This window comes from Phyllostomus hastatus, unplaced genomic scaffold, assembly GCF_019186645.2.
Source record: "Phyllostomus hastatus isolate PE091 unplaced genomic scaffold, TTU_PhHast_1.1 phas_scaffold_28, whole genome shotgun sequence".
Lineage (NCBI taxonomy): Eukaryota > Metazoa > Chordata > Mammalia > Chiroptera > Phyllostomidae > Phyllostomus > Phyllostomus hastatus.
Genome location: NW_025334022.1, coordinates 5,263,563 through 5,280,462, shown reverse-complemented (window position 1 = coordinate 5,280,462; position 16,900 = coordinate 5,263,563).

The window sequence follows — 16,900 nt, the reverse complement described above, 5'->3', positions numbered from 1 at the left end:
CATGAACAATGGTGTGGGCATTGCCTGAGGGAGTGCTGAGTGGAGGGGGGCAAAAGGGGAAAAACTAGGACAACTGTAATAGCATAATTAACAAAATATAATTAAAAATATAAAAAACATGCTATTGAGCACTACAAAGTACTTTCTCCATTCTGCTTTCTTTCACAGCCTCCAGTAGAAAGTATTTCTCAGACATTTTCTCTTGTTCCTCCTCTGAGCTGGAATTACAGTTTCATTTGTATTGACTACTCACAATGTGTCCTTTTAGGTAAGCAGGGAGCCAGGGTTCCCTGTCCCTGTTTTACAAGGCCACATAGTCAATTACTGGATGATGAATGAGATTCCAGCACTAGGGCAGGGTCTATATGGCCCCAAATACAGTTCGAAAGGAAATTAGGTGAAGGGACTCCTTGCCTGAGGACAGTCCTGCATCATTTCTGTTGTTGTTGAAATCCTTACCTCAGCAAATCCTTTCTCTGGGACAGTTTGATTATGGCACATTGGGACAGCTTGAGAGATGGGATCAGTGAGACTTTTGGGTTTGTTCTCTATTTGATGGGAATGCAGCCACCACCTACTGAAGCCACACCTTGGGGCCTTTCTCCTCCTCTTCCTCTGTTTCTGGAACCCATTTGGAGATGGGGCTCATCTCTCCTCTCTTTCTAGGCTTGAACTTGCCCTCTGCCAATGCAAAAGACTCTCATAGCATCCACAGGCTGGAGCAGGACAAAGTCCAGAAGCAGCAAAACTAGTCCCACTGCTTTTCTGTCCTTGCTCTTTTCTTTTCTTTTTTTTTTCATTCATATTGGTTTATTTTATTATTCCTTGCTCTTTTCTTATTTCAGAAACTTCTTAGGTGCCTGGGCTCTCCTGAACTTGACCTCCATTTCTAATTCCCCAAACCTCTTTCACACTCCTAATCACCCACCTGCATTTCCCAGATCAGTCTCTGAGAGCCTGGCTTTCCAAAATAAAAACTGGCTTGTGGGAAGAGGGAATCCTTGTTGTTGGATAATGGAGGATGGATCAGTCTAGTCCAATTAGGACAACAGAAACCAGTGAGTATTTATGGGAGAAGGAATTCAGCATGGAGAATTGGTTACCCAGCTGATGAGAGAGCTTTAGTGCCAAGGTGAGGACAATGAGGCTACCCAGAGGTTATCCATAGCAGGGAGCTCCTATGCTCCTATGCTAGAACCTAGGGATTGGGTCACTTGGTGGAAACTGGAGCCACAATAAACCTGGTCAGCACTGCTGGAGCCTCAAAAGACAGTCACCCCTGGGAACATCACAAGAGGGACAGAAATACATTAGATTCTCTCTTCCTTCTGTTTTTTAATGTCCTACCAGTGCTTTCCCTTCAGAGTCTAGGAACCTCTGAGCCTGCAAGGGTCAAATCATCTCCCCTGCCCTTCCATCCCTCTCCTGTTGCAATATAGAGCAGAGAAGGGGAAAGGAAGGAATGGATTTGTTGGTAAATAAGCCTGAGACCAGCATGGACCTAGTGGCTGAATACTCCTTCTGTTCCTTTTCCCACTAACATTTGAATATATCAGGATCTATCTGGAACAGTGCTTTCACCTATAGCTGAAAAGAAAAAAGAGTTTTTAAGTGTAAGGATGGATGGAGCATGAAACTGCATCCTTAACTATCTACCTGCAAGTCTTATCCAGATTCGACCCAGTTCTCTTACCTCCCACTGCATGCACCCCTGCCCCCTCACACATGTACATGCAGAATCCAGTAAAAATAAGTGTGCCAATTTGATTTCTGGCACTATGTGACACATGCATTGGCTCCCTGGACAGTGTAAATCCAACCTTCTTGTCTGCAGGGCTTCAGCTTGGCAGCAGGACTCTGAACTGCAGTACTGTCAGCCAGGTGAGCCTGCTGGCATCACAGTTCAGAAAGTATACCTACTAATTCGTCAGGTGTTCTACAAGTTCAAATGTGTAGGTGAAGGAAGATGCCTGGTAGGGGGAAAAGGAAGACACCAAACTCCATCCTTTCCCACATCTTAGCTCATTTAATCTTCACAGTCCCTCAAGGTAGTTGCCCTTCTGCCCACTTTGTAAACATAAACTTTTTTTTGAATGATTTTAGATTTACAGAACAGTTGCAAAGACAGTACTGAGCTTCTATATATTCCCCCAGTTTCCCCTGATGTTAACATCTTACACAACCATCTTAGGTCCATTTTTACAAATGAGGAAACTGAGGCTCAGAGAGGTTTAGTGGGCTGTCCAAAGTCATAGAGCTATGATTCATCAGAAGAAAGAGACATAAATCCAAATTAGTCTCATTGCATTACACCAGTAAGCTGAATTATTTGTTTTCATCTAGTTAGGTGGAAAGTCACTCTGAACCTGAAAGCCTTCACTTCACCTTGTAGTTGGCTTGTAAATATTATCAGAGAGCATTTCTTCCACAGAGACTTGGAATCTTTGCACTGAAATATACATCTGAGACCATGTAATTCAGGGAAGGCAACTAAGATTCATTTCATTTTACAACTTTACTTGAGCAGTAGAGGCTATTTGGGACCCAGTGGTGAGAATGATTCTAAGTCCACATGTTTGCTCATTAGGAAAGACTCCTGATTATTGATGCCTGTCGCGGATGTCAAAGAAGAGGGTGGTGGAACCCAGGTGACATATTATCTATCCCTCAGCGAATATGTTTATTTCACAAAGTAACTGAGGCTCAGAGAGGGGACAATGTCTTTGGTTCATTAGTGGTACAGCTAAGAACAGAACTGGGGCTCCTGACTCATGGTCTCATGTTCTTTCTGCTTTATAATGGACTCACAGTAACACTCATAACAACTACCACTTAATTGAGCATCTATTCATTGCCAGTCACAGTGCTAAGGACTTTCACTTTCCATACTTTACCTTTAATATTCACAACAACCCTGCAAGGCAGATATTTTACCCCCAAATCACCTAGATTTGTGAAGTTAAACGAAAACTTACTAAAGAGTCACAGGAGTTGGGCCCAGCTGGTGTGGCTCAGTGGATTAAGCACTGGCCTGCAAACCAAAGGGTCACATATTCAATTCCCAGTGTAGGGCACATGCCTGGGCTGCGGGCAAGGTCCCCAATAGGGACCCTCTTAGTTAAGAGAAGCAACCAAACATTGATGTTTCTCTCCCTCTCTTTCTCCCTCCCTCCTCCTCTCTCTAAAAATAAATAAATATTTTAAAAACACTCACAGCAAAAAAGTGGTAAAGCTGGAGTGTGAAGAGAAGCTGATCTGGTTCCAAAGCCTAAACTGGGGCTCTCATTTCCTACAAATATGAAGTTGAATTTGCTCTCACAGCCTACATCAGGTGGAGATGCCCCTTGTCCCATTGATTTGGTTAGGGCTTAACTGTGGTGCAAGAAAAAAAATCATTTTTGTTTTTACTAATTTTCTCAAAAAGATTTGTTTGCAGGCCCTTACCTTGATGGAGCTGATTTCATTGGGCTGTTTCATGTTAGATATGTTAAAAATTGACATGTGAGGAAAGCTGATGTGAAAGGTGACCTAGTTCACTTACAAATAAATGATTAATATAACCTCATTGTGTGGCTCATCTGCATTACTGATTATCTCACTTGGGAGGCTCAGAAAAACAACAGGTCAGTCAATAAAATCCATGCTAGCCTAAGACTATAGGATCTAAGACCTGGGATGAATGAGAAATAATCAGAAGGTAATTAACTAAGAGGGAACTCTATGGAATTCCAAGATAATTTAAAAATGTTTCTTTTCTAACCTAAGAATATCTGACATTATTAGCAAATTAATTGGTAATGAATAGGATAAGGAAAAGAGGTGAGTTAATTAGAATTACTAGATAAAAGATTTTTTAAAAAAAAATTACAGGGATAGAATTACAAAAGAAAGACATTCAATTCAACTGACTTCATTACAGCAATTCAACATTGATTAGGAACATATTATGTGTGTGGCTGTGGCCTTTGTACTTAGGGGAAATATAAGGAGATTATGCTCTTCCACCCTGACAATCTACTGAATAGATACCCATCCAAGTTTAGGCAGGATAATAAAAAATCTCTTATGTACAGATATGGGTGCAATTCATAAAATTGCTTGTGTGAAACAGCATTATATGCCACTGTATACATATCTTGTATGCCAGATGTTACTGTTAGTATCCCACTAAATGTTCAAATAGCATAGGAGCCTCGGTAATAACAAATGAATCAATTATCTACCTGTATTTACTTCTATTGCCAAAAGTATTCTAAATATGAGGAATCCCTTTCTTAAAGGCCCTAATGTGGGCTTACTTATTCTTTATGATCACTGGGTCCTTTCTAAGTGTTTAATGCCCATGTCACACTGGTTACTATACATTTTGGGTATTTTCTCCTACAGTGTAATATCTCACCGATCCTTACCACTTCTGCTCCACCTAAACCTGCCATGTTGAGTTTCTTAGCATATGCTATCCCTTTACCTGGAATACACTTTCTTTCCTTGTCTGCCTAACGATTGCTACTTGTCCTTCAAGTTCTATGTCAAATACCTTCTCTGTGAACTTTTTCAATACCCTCAAGTGCCCCACTAGCCCTCCTATATCATATAATGCATTCAATCGTATGGCAACAGTGTATTGGGCTTGTGCCCACTAGAATGTGAGCTCCTTGAGAACAGTGACTGGTTTATTTATGTCTGACTTTCCAGGGCATAAAGGAGGAATTCGGGGCTTATGTGTTGAATGAATCAATGAATGACCTAGTCCTAACTTATTTTCCATTCTATTTCTAGGGCTTTTAAATTTGGCATCCCTTTTCTTCCAAGAGGCAGTGAAAGCAGAGCAGATGAACTTGATATTTAATGGGTTTCTACTAAGTACCAGGCGTTGTGCTGAGAATTTTATACAAACATTCACATGCCTGAAGTAAATGTTTTTTTTTATGTCCATCTGCATTTTGCAGATGAGGAAATGGAAATTCAGAGCACTGACTTGCCCAAAGTTATGTAGTTGAGTGGTTGCAAAGCCAGGATTTGAACCTAGGCTATTGGTCTCCAAGGCATGCACCATTTGTTCCTCTCCTCATTTGTATTTATGGAGGACATGGGAAGCTCAGGGTAAAATGGTGCTGTAAGTCAAAGTTGTCTTCCATGTCTTCAGACTCTCAGTGTATCTCATAGACTTATTGCCATAGTGCCACCCACTGCCACCCCTGCTATGGCTGCTACAGGCCACCCATCCTGCTGAGTGCTCCATCTTTCCCAACTCTTCTAAGATCTTGAAACAGGGCAGGCTTTTCTCCTGACTTCTGGACTGTGCTAACCTGCAAAACACATATTTACATTTTAATGGTGTCCTCCCTGAACTCAATCTTTAACCCAGGAGCTGATGGTCCTGTGGGAGCAGTGTGGGTGCTTCTGTGTGTGATGATGGGGATGGGTTGTTTGGGGTCCTCTACCAACATAAACTAGGGAGGTTCCATCTACAATTAAGAGGTGTTTGGCCCTTTCCTCAGATGGCTGAGGGCTCTGGGGTTAGACCAGCGGGTATTTGAATCCCAATTCACTCATTGTGTGATTTGTCACAAATTACTTAACCTCAGTGAGCCTCAGAAAATTGATCTAATAACAATTATATGAATCTAATGATAGGTCCTTGTAAAAGGGACCTAATAATAGTTCTCATCTTCTACTGTGGCTGTGAGGATGTTGTGAGATGCACAACTACAGTGTCCAGTACACAATAGGCACTCAGACTTTTGGCCAAGATAGAGGCAAAGGTAGATAAACTATGCCTCTTCACACAGCCAAAAGGACAACAAATTTAAAAATAAAAAAAAAACCAGAACTGTCAGAAAATGGAATTGTATGGAAGTCCAACAACCAGGGAGTTAAAGAAGAAACATTCATCCAGATCGCTAGGAGGGGTGGAGATGGGCAGCCAGGGTGGAGAGGACTCACATCAAGGTGGCAGCTTGAGGACTGGGGTGGGCAAGGCGGCGGCTGGCAGAGCAGGCAGTCCCACATTTGCATGTGGATAAACTGGGAGGAACAACTGGGGAGTGAGACAGACCTTGCAACCCAGGGTTCCAGCCCAGGGAAATAAAGCCTCAAAACCTCTGACTGAATAAACCTGTGGGGGTTGCAGCAGCAGTTGGAGAAACTCCCAGCTTCACAGGAGAGTTTGTTGGAGGGACCCACAGGGTCCTATAATGTACACAACCCCCCCATCTGGGAATCAGAAGGACCAAATTTGCTTGTGGGTAGTGGAGAAATTGACTGAAAGCTGGCCAAGAACTGAGCAAACGGCATTGTTCCCTCTCAGCCCCACCCACACATACAGCACCACAATGCAGCCATGTGGATTGCCCCCTGGCAGTACCTAAGGCTCCGCCCCTTACTACCTAACAGGCAAGCAGAGATTTAAAAAAAAAGGCCCAAATGAAAGAAAAGATCAAAACTCCAAAAAAAATACAACTAAGCAATGAAGAGATAGCTAACCTATCAGATGCACAGTTCAAAACACTGGTAATCGGGATGCTCACAGAAACGGTTGAGTATGGTCACAAAATAAAGGAAAAAGTGAAGGCTATGCAAGGTAAAATACAGAAAAGTGTACAGGGAACCAACAGTGACAGGAAGGAAACTGGAACTCAAATCAACACTTTGCATGAGAAGGAAGAAATAAAATATTCAATCAGAACAGAATGAAGAAACAAGAATTTTTAAAAAATGAGGAGAGGCTTGGGAATCTGAAGGACAACTTTAAATGTTCCAACATCTGAATCATAGAGTTGCCAAAAGGAAAAGAGGAAAAGCAAGAAATGGAAAACTTATTTGAAAAAGTAATGAAGGAGAACTTCCCTAATCTGGCAAAGGAAATGGACTTCCAGGAAGTCTAGCAACCTCAGAGAGTCCCAAAGAAGTTGGACCCAAGGAGGAACACACCAAGGCACATCATCATTAAATTACCCAAGATTAAAGATAAGGAGAGAATCTTAGAAAGAGCAAGAGAAAAGGAGACAGTTACCTACAAAGAAGTTCCCATTAGACCATCAACTGATTTCTCAAAAGCAACCTTGCAGACAAGAAGGGGCTGGAAAGAAGTATTTCAAGTCATGAAAGGCAAGGACCCACATCCAAGATTACTCTAGCCAGCAAAATTTTCATTTAGAATGGAAGGGCAGATAAAGTGCTTCTCAGATAAGGTCAAGTTGAAGTAGTTCATCATCACCAAGCCCTTATTATATGAAATGTTAAAGGGACTTATCTAAGAAAAAGAAAATCAAAAGTATGAACAGTTAAATGACAACAAACACAACTATCAACAGCAGAACTTAAAAAAAACAAAAACAAACTAAGCAAACAACTAAAACAGGAACAGAATCACAGTAATGGAGATCACATAGAGGGTTATCAGTGGGGAGGGTGGGAATGGGGGAAAAGGTACAGGGAATAAGTAGCATAAATGGTAGGTACAAAGTAGACAGGGGAAGGTTAAGAATAGTACAGGAAATGGGGAAGCCAAAGAGCTGATATGTATGACCCATGGACATGAACTAAGGGGGACGGGAATGGGGGTGGGAGGGGGTGTGCAGGGTGGAGGAAAATAAAGGGGGGGGGAATCGGACAACTGTAATAGCATAATCAATAAAATATATATAAGAAAATGTAAAAAAAAAACCCAAAATAAACAGTAAAAAAAAGGGCTTTCCTTAAATTTGGTTTTACTAGTTTTCTGGCTCAATGTCTCTTCCCTTACCACCCAGGTTTCTCTTCCACCACTACTTCTGCCTTCAGTTCTCATTCCCTCTTCTCACCATCAAGTCTTTTCCCCCCCAAAGTATCCTCTTCCTTTCCCAGTACCCTCTACTTTTGGCAGAACTATGTCTCAGACTTTCTAGATCATTCTTAATTCCAGATAGTATCTTATGATATTTGTCCACACAACCTGATTTGAATTCAGAAAACAGAGTCCATTTCTTTGAGGAGCGTTGCCACAGTCCACCTTACAAAAGGAAGGTAAGGACTGACTTGGTGGCTCCATATCATAATCTGATGGGCACTGAGAAGGCTCCCCTCTGCTCAGGTATCTCCTTTTTGCCTATGAATGATGCCTCAAACTCTGCATGATTCTTTTGAGTCCATTGCAAGGGGTAGTCTGAGGGCACCTTTTATCAGAGCCTTTCCTATTGGGGAGAGGAGAGTGAAGCATTACAGGAAGCTAACTCCCCTGGGAAGAGGAAGACCAGAGAGTGGGGTGGGGCATGGGAGTGTGGAAAATCCTGGGACTGCAGGCTCTGGCCCCAGCTGGGTTTTGCTTAGGGTGTTCCAACAGATGTGTGCTTTGGAATCACCAAGGTTGGGAAGCCAGGCCTTGAAGGGAGTGGTTGTAAGCTGAGCTCATCCTGAAATGATGTGGGCTTGGAGTCCCAGAGGGCAGAGAGGAGGACCAGTGTGGAGGATATTTCTTGGTAGGTGGGGTGTCTAAATCTGAAAAGAGGGCCTTAGTTTCTTTAGGTGTAGGTGATGTTTGCAGGTGGCTAATAGCAGAAAATAGCCCCTGAAGTTGGTGTCCTTTTTCCAATTGTAAACAGAAGAAGAACAAGCTCAGAGACTTCTCCCTTTTTTTCAGGAAGCAAACAACTCCTGAAGGTGTGTGGCAGTGTTCACTGGGTGTTCCCCCTCAAGGAAGGCTAGCCCCCCAGTGAAGCTACTTGGCTGGTAGAGGGTAATTTGGTGTTCTCCCAATCCAGATAACTAGGCACTCAAGTGCCCCTCCCTGTAGGCAGTTCAACTTTCTTTATTCCTTGCCAAGTTCTACCATCCTCTGGAGTACGTGTGAGAGGGGCAGCAGGGCATCTATTTTCTGCCTACCCTCTCATCACAGATTGGAGCTTTAAAAGGAAGGCCAGAGATGGGACCCTGCATGGTAATTCCACCCCCACTTTGCAAGCCCCATATGAGTATACTTATTCTGCAAATACTTGTGTGGGTGTGCTCATAGGGACTATGGTGCCAAATATGTGAAATCTTTATAGCAATAGCAAGAAACCATTTATTGGTCATTTGGTTAATTCTTCTGAGATGCATTGCCAGAGGCCACTTTACATGTAGGGCTCAAAAGTGGTCTTGACCTGAGAAGCAATGAGGAGGCTCCCTTTGTTTTACACAGACACACACACAACCATATTCCTCAGAACTTGTCTATGGTACCAAGACAGCAGAGTGGGAGCAGGTTAAAACATTAGAGACCCATGTGCTGCCCATGCCCAGAAGTCCCCTGTCATTCCCAAGTCCTAGTGCTGGGCCAGACTCCCCTTATACATATCTATAGTCCCATATCTATCATTTCAAAATCCACAAATCTCTGAAAACTGAGAGCCTTTTTTACATTTATGGCAAACTCATTTGGCGACAAAACTCAAACTGGCATGAGACTATACTATAAAGACCATAAATTTTATAGTCTTTATCACACCCTGTTTGAATATTCATGTGTTTCTGTTTGACAGTATTAATGTTCTTGATTATTGGGTACTGTCTCAGACCCCACTGGAGGTAATGTGTAATATTATACTATATGCATCCTTTTGCCGTTTAAATTCCAAAGTATTCTCAGTTTCTTCTATTTTAGAATGCATCCCACTGTCTTTTAATTGTCTATTTGGCGTATTTCTCTCAGCCTGTGAACTTCTCCAGTGCCTGATATACAGTCCATTATGTGGCTGGGGTGCTACCCATGTTTTAAGAATAAAGGAAGTTAAACAATGGAATTCTATGCAGCAGAAAGAAAGAAGGAGCTCCTACCCTTTTTGATAGCATGGATGGAACTGGAAAGCATTACGCTAAGCGAAATAAGCCAGGTGGTGAAAGACAAATACTGTATGATCTCACCTTTAACAGGAACCTAAACAACAAAATAAAGAAACAAACAAAATATAACCAAAGACACTGAAATAGAGAACAGGCTGACAGTGACCAGAGGGGAGAGGGGAGGGAATTTCAGGGGATACGGGTGAAGGGTTTGCAGGAACAAGTATAAAGGACACATGGACAATAATGGGGGGGGTGGAGACAGGAGGGAGGTAGAGAAGGCTGGGGTGCTGGGCTTGGGTGGGGGGAAAAGGCAGAAAACTGTCCTTGAACAACAATAACCCCCCCAAAAGATAACAAAGAATGAATGGTCTTTAGTGTTTTAAGGGGACTTGTTATGAAGTTCTTTCTTACATCTAACCTAAAGTGCCTCGTACTGCCATTCATTTATTCTGTGACCTCACTAGCATGGAAGAACAGCTGTTCGGCCTCCCTTTTTTTTCCCTCTTGGAGTTAAATTGTCCTTATAACCCTAATGCCTTTTAAAATTTTTTTGAAGTTTTATTTATTTATTTTTAGAGAGAAGGGAAAGGAGGAAGAAAGAAAGGAAGAGAAACATCAATGTGTGGTTGCCTCTCATGTGCCCCACCCCCCATTGGGGACCTGGCCCACGATCTAGGCATGTGCCCTGACTGGGAATCGAACCAGGGACCGTTTGGTTTGCAGCCCACGCTCAATTCACTGAGCTACACCAGCCAGGGCCCTAATGCCTTTAACCTCTTCTTCTAGATTCTCTTTTCCAATCTGTCTTAATTGTCTTCACTGCTGTCTTCCGAAGCCTTTACAGGTTCTCTCATTCCAAAATTGTGACTTAGTGCTTAGGATCTGGCTGCAGAGCTCAGTTATTACATGTAAGAGGCCTCTCATTTCTATGGTGAGCTTTTCCAATCAGTTTCATTTGGCTGGGCTAAGAAGATTTGCCTTTTAAAATACACTCACAGGTCAAATTCAAAAGGCCCAGAGTGACTTTCTCCTGAGCATGCTGGTTGGTAAAATGAAGGGGAAACAGCATTATCTGACTATATGAAACTGTAATTATAGGAAGTTGAAAGCAACAGGTAACACATGTAATGGGAAACTGCATACAAAAAGCACTGTGGATAATTACAGTGACCTCAGCCTGTCATTTTTACCTCAGGAGAACCAGCCTTGTTTGTGCTCATTGTGTGCCTTTTCTCTAACAATGTTTCTAAAGGCCATTTCTGACCACTTACTTCCCATTAAATGTAGGGAGTGACACTGACTTAGTGTGGGTTATTGCAAAACCATTGGATTAAGTTAAAACTCCTCTGTAATTAAGCCTGTTAGACTTCCTGTAATTCACAATTTTTGTGGGCAAAAATAAAAACGTTTGACTCAGAGGCAAAATGTATTGTATTAATAACCAGGAAACAACAAAATACACACAATAGCATTTTCAGAAGCAAATTCTGTCATCTACATTCAGTTGGAACTGCCATAATGCTCTCTCAAAAAACCCAATGTTTCCTTTTGGGGTGGCAACTATACAATACATACTGTGACAAAGATTCAGAGATACATTTTTCAGCACTTAATTTAGAAAAATCTATTCAGATCTGCCTGTCGCTTCTCCCAAACATGAGTCAGAGCCTTTTGTGGGGTTTTGTATTCATGCATTTTCTAAGAGGTGGTGTTGGGTTTTTACATACGAGTCATTCTTTATAAAAAGGTCACATTACAATTTTTCTATCCTTCCTTGTGTTGCTAGACCTCAGGGAAGGAGACGCAGGATGCCAAATGGCAAATGGAAGTTGTAAAAAGACATATTGAAATTGGATGACCAAGAGCTCCCAGAGAGGGGCCTCAATGGCAGAAGGGAGCCTCTTCTGGGTGTGTAGGTGGGAGCATGAAAGTCAGATTAACCTGGGGGAGAAGGTTCTGTTGTACAAATACTGTCTTTACCTTGTCATGTTCCCAGGCCTGGCCAGCTCTTCCCCAAGAATACTAGTGCTCTGAGGAAAAGACATTGCCGTCATTGCTAATAGGAGAGGTTGGAAATTTATTTCAGAGTTTCTAGATATATTTGGGCTATGCAATAACTCTTAATGATTATAGTAAGATACCTTTTTAGAGGACATTAACTATGTGGTAGGCTTTAGTCCACTGCTTTATTTAAATTATCTTTTTTAATCCTCACACCAGTCCTTCAAAGAATATCCTATTATTAACTTCAATTTCCACATGAGGGGACTGGCTCTGAGAGGTTAGGCAATCTGGACAAGGTCACACAGCTTGTAAAGTGGCAGAGCCAGAGCTTACAACCAGATCTGCCTGACACCAAAAACTGGTTATGAATCACTCTGTGTAAGTTCTTGTAAAGTCAAACAACCACCTCAATGAACACAACTGTATTTTTTTCCCTTTACCAAATAGCAGAATATCTGGTCTGCTTGATTTTGTGAGAGTATAATTATAGCAAATAAAGTGATGCTAGCCCACCCTGAAAGTCTTAGCTGAAGGGCTTTCTATTGCTTTGTCTAGGGAGTTCTCCCCACCCACCTCTACTCCCCAAACAGATAGCAAATTCTTCAAAAGGAAGTTCTAGACTAATTCTTACGCTCCTCTGCTTTCTATAACCTACATAGTGCCACACACATAGTAGCCACTCAATAAATATTGACCGACTGATGAATGCTTGGACATTCCCTTCAGTTGTTTCTGGGTTATTCAAGACTTTTTAAAAACACAATATTTTATTTATTTTTAGAGAGAAGGGAAGGGAGGGAGAAATGGAGAGAAACATCAATGTGTGGCTGCCTCTTGTGCACCCCCTACTGGGGACCTGGCCAGCAACCCAGGCATGTGTCCTGACTGGGAATAGAACCGGCGACTCTGTGGTTCACAGGCCGGCACTCAATCCACTGAGCCACACCAGCCAGGGATCAAGACCCTTTTTAAAAACTCCTCATCCAAAGATACATTTATTGATTTTGAGAATGAGAGAGAGAGAGAGAGAGAGAGAGAGAGAGATGTGGGCATCGGTTGGTTACCTGCCGTATGTGTCATGGCTGGGAATTGTGCCCTGATCGGGTACTGAACCTGCAACCTTTTGGTGTATGAGATGATGCTCCAACTAACTGAGCCACCCAGCCAGGGAAAAAAACCCTTTCTTAATGCTAAGCAGACAGATAGACAGGTTGGAACCCTCAAAATGTCTGTTGCCTTAGTATAGCTGCTTGCATGGAAGTGACTTTTTAATATCATCTCTGCATAGGAACTGAATGCTGTCTTTGGCACCTGGAAGATTGATTGTATTTTTCCCCTTTCCTCCAAAAGCTCTGGCATGGTGCAGATGCTGTTTGATGTGATTAACCATGCAGCTAACTTTACCAGACACCTTTTCAGACAAATCTTAAATTTTCTAAGAAAGCTGGTGCCATCTTTAAGTATACTTCCTCGTTAATTCTGTTTCCCAATCCTGGTCTGCTCAGTAACTACATCTCAGAATTTCTTTGTGGAATGAGACAGGATAGAAAAAAGTACATTCTTTTTGGCTGGGTGAATAGAGTCCTTAACATTTTATCAGTTTGATATTTCTCATTGGATGGAACTTCATCCCCAGACACAGACCCATACTGGTCAGACTCACAAAAACTTTGAACTTGGTCTAGAAGATAAAGTGGAAACATGCAGAATGGGATAAGAAAAGTTAGCTGAAGCCAGTTTTCAGAGCACACCATGTGATTCTCAGAATAGCAGCACTACTATCATTTTCTGGGGGAATGCTGTGTGCCAGGCACTCTGCTAAGCATCTTACAAGCGTTCACTTCATTTCATCTTTAGCAGGACACTATGGAGGTAGGTACTATTTTTATAACCATTTTCTAAATGAGCAAACTGCAGATTAGAGAGTGTAAGTGAAACTCTTAAAGTTTCTCAGCAGCAAAAGGAAGACCTTGTACTTGAATCTAGGTCTGTCTGATTCCAGAGCACATACTCTTGGCTGCAGTATGCTGAGGGGAACTGGGCTGTCTTTTCAAATGGTTTGGGGTTCTATCTGTGATGCAGAGAAAAAAAACTGTTTGAAGGTTGGTAGGAGAAAATCCCAATGGTGGCCGACTCTCTTTGGCTTCTGATTTGCAGGGAAGGATTATTTTCTCTTTCAATATCCTAAGAGAATTTAGCTGCAGGGAAAAAAAAAAAGCCACAGGGATCTGGTGAGACCCAAGTTCCAACCTGGCTATTCTACTGGGTCTGGAATGGAGGGGGGCTGGAGGCTGGGGTGCAAAGTGCAAGGGCTGGCTTGTGCAAGTAGCAGCACTCTTAGGATAAGGTAGGGCACTCAGCTGCAGGGGCTGAGTTCATTGCAACAACAGGCTGAAATATAGACAAGCAATTGGCTTCAGTGAAAGCGGTAGTCCTATCCAGTCTAGTTGAGCTAACTGATCTAGCAGAGAGGGGGCTTCGATTCCCATCGGATGCTGGTAGCAAGGATGGCACTGCATTGTAGGGCAGCAGTGAAGGCAATGGGGACCCGTATGCAACTAGATGAAGCCCCAGTCTTACCGGAACTGAAAGACTAGATCGGCGGCTCTCAACTGAGGCAATACTGCCCCCTAGGGGACTTTTGGAAATTCTGTGAGGTTGCTTATAGATGTTTTGCAATGCCCAGGAGTCTCGCAAAAATGAAGACTAGCCCAGCATCCTGCATGATTTTCAAGGTTCTGTTGGACTTCCATGGAAGTGAAAATTAAATTTCTAGTTATCTAAACTTATACTATACATATTTTACATATATGCACAAAGGGTTTTGCTCCCCCCAATCCCACGGTTTTAATGAAACTATGTATTGTGTAAAGATGTGGACGATTTTTTTTTCAGAGGTTTAACCAGAGCCTTTCACCATTTCAGAAAATCATTTCAACAATTGTGATGTTGCTCTTGGAATTAAAGTCATCAATGCCATACCCCTTTATCAGTTTGTATTTGTAGCTGTTGCATTCATCGAGATTCTACCTGAAGGCACAAACCTCTCCCTACTTCAATTGCTTTTTCCATGTAGTCCTGTGTGAACATTTACATATTTAAATATGTAGTAGTTTACTATGGATTACTTTCATTTCTTATTTATGTGGCAAGGCACTTATCATTTTGAATGTATATGTATAAGCAGGGAATAGTATCTACAAATTTAATTTCAAAATGGTAAAGGAGTGCAACAAAAAAAGACTTATTATAAAAAAGAAATGTTGATTCTGATAAACTATTGTGCTGGCTGTTGGCTCCCTGAGGGCCAGGACCATTCTGTTTTGCTTTCATTTGGCCTAATTAACCCAGTGGCAGGTCAGAGTACATGCTTAGAAAATAACGGGTGAATGAATAATGAATAATGAAAATGGACTCAAGCATAGAGACAGAGAGTCAGGGATGTAGGTCAGTAGAGTGGGGGTGATACAGCTGGCAGGAGATGGGGGCCTTTGATTGCTGAAAGAGGGCAGGATCCTAGTTATGAGAAAAGGGCCCTAGTTCAAAGGTTTCCCCAAAGCTAGAGTGTTCTTGTGTCAAGGCCCAGTGCTTCTTTTAGGCCTCTTGTCTCAAATGATGCTTGGGCAAGGGACTGAGATCAGATGGTCCCAGTGGCAGAGAGAGAAGTGTTCATACCCTCACTTGCTGGTATCAATCAACCTCAGGAGTCATAAGACCTCACCAACAAAAAGGAAGGCTGCTTCCCAGCTTGGCTGTGCCTCTTTGCATTATATTACCTGGGCAGAGGCAGAGATGACCCCAGGGAAAATGAACCTTAGGTGTGTTCTCTATAGAACATCAGTGCCCTCCATGTCCCCAATAGGGTCTCAGGCTGCCTTGGCCTTCAGGAAGATGCAGTCTGCCCATTTTCCTATTGTTGTTGCTGTTGTTTTTCTCTCCTCTATCATGCTTCCAATCAATAATGAGTATACCCCTTCCTTCTGGGTCCTATCCCTCAAGGTGACTACTCAACATCTGACAAGTGAATGGCTAAAGCCTTCACTGTTCCTGATGAGAGAATGAGCTACCCCTTTGCTTGAGGGTGGGGTGGGAATAAAGAGAAGCACCTTTCTTAGAGATAAAAATAGAGAAGTGTTGAAAGAAGTATCAAACCACCTAACATCAGAGGTGGAAGCAACCCTGAGGTCATTTGGTTCACTGGTTGCCAAACCTGCCTGCATAGTGTAATCTCAGGGAGTTTTGATGAAATATAGATATAGTGGCTCCTAACTCACAGACAATCTGATTCAGTATGTCTGAATTGGGGCCTGGAATCTTTGTATTAGTAAGTAGCATGGATGATTTTGACAAGAAGCCTGGAGAGGGAATCCACTTAGACTGACCTTCTCATTTTACTAGAAGCTAGCTGAGTCCCATAGAGGGGCAGTGACTTGCCCCATGTCACACAGCAAATCATGGCAGATTTGGGACTGGAACTCATGTTTCTTTTGACTGTATTAGTTGTGGTGATGTCTGATTGGTGATATCCTTGGCATCGGAAAAAGGATCTTAAATCTCACTGCAAAGGCTGGACACCCATTATGCCTGTAGGTAGGGGACAGACAGGATGCTAAAATGCTGTTTTACTTTGCTACAAGCAGTAAATTTACTGCAGGGTTTAGGAGAGAAGCAACAAAATACCCACCAAGGTTAGTAGGATAAGAAAGGCAAGTGAAATAATGAAGGCAGTTATCCACCTATTTTGTTCAAACAGTTTGAACAAAATCTCCTGGTAACTGAGGGAAATATGAGCTTTTAAAAAAAAGTCACCTCAAGTAGCATGAATGACTTCAACTCCTATCACTTTGCTTTTCTTTCTCCCTGGAGATATCTTCCTGCCTACCTGTCTGCTGTGGGGTATGAAAATGTCACAGCCCCGGGGAAATGTGGAGTGAGAAGAGAAAGTCTGTATAGGAAACACCAAATGAAATGGAATATTAGGCCAAGCTGCAATGGAGGTGGTATAAACACTTGTTCTTTCAACATAAACTTTTCGATTCTAGGCCTGTTCTACCTGGGGCCTCAATACAAGCTCCAAAGTGTTCCAAACCCC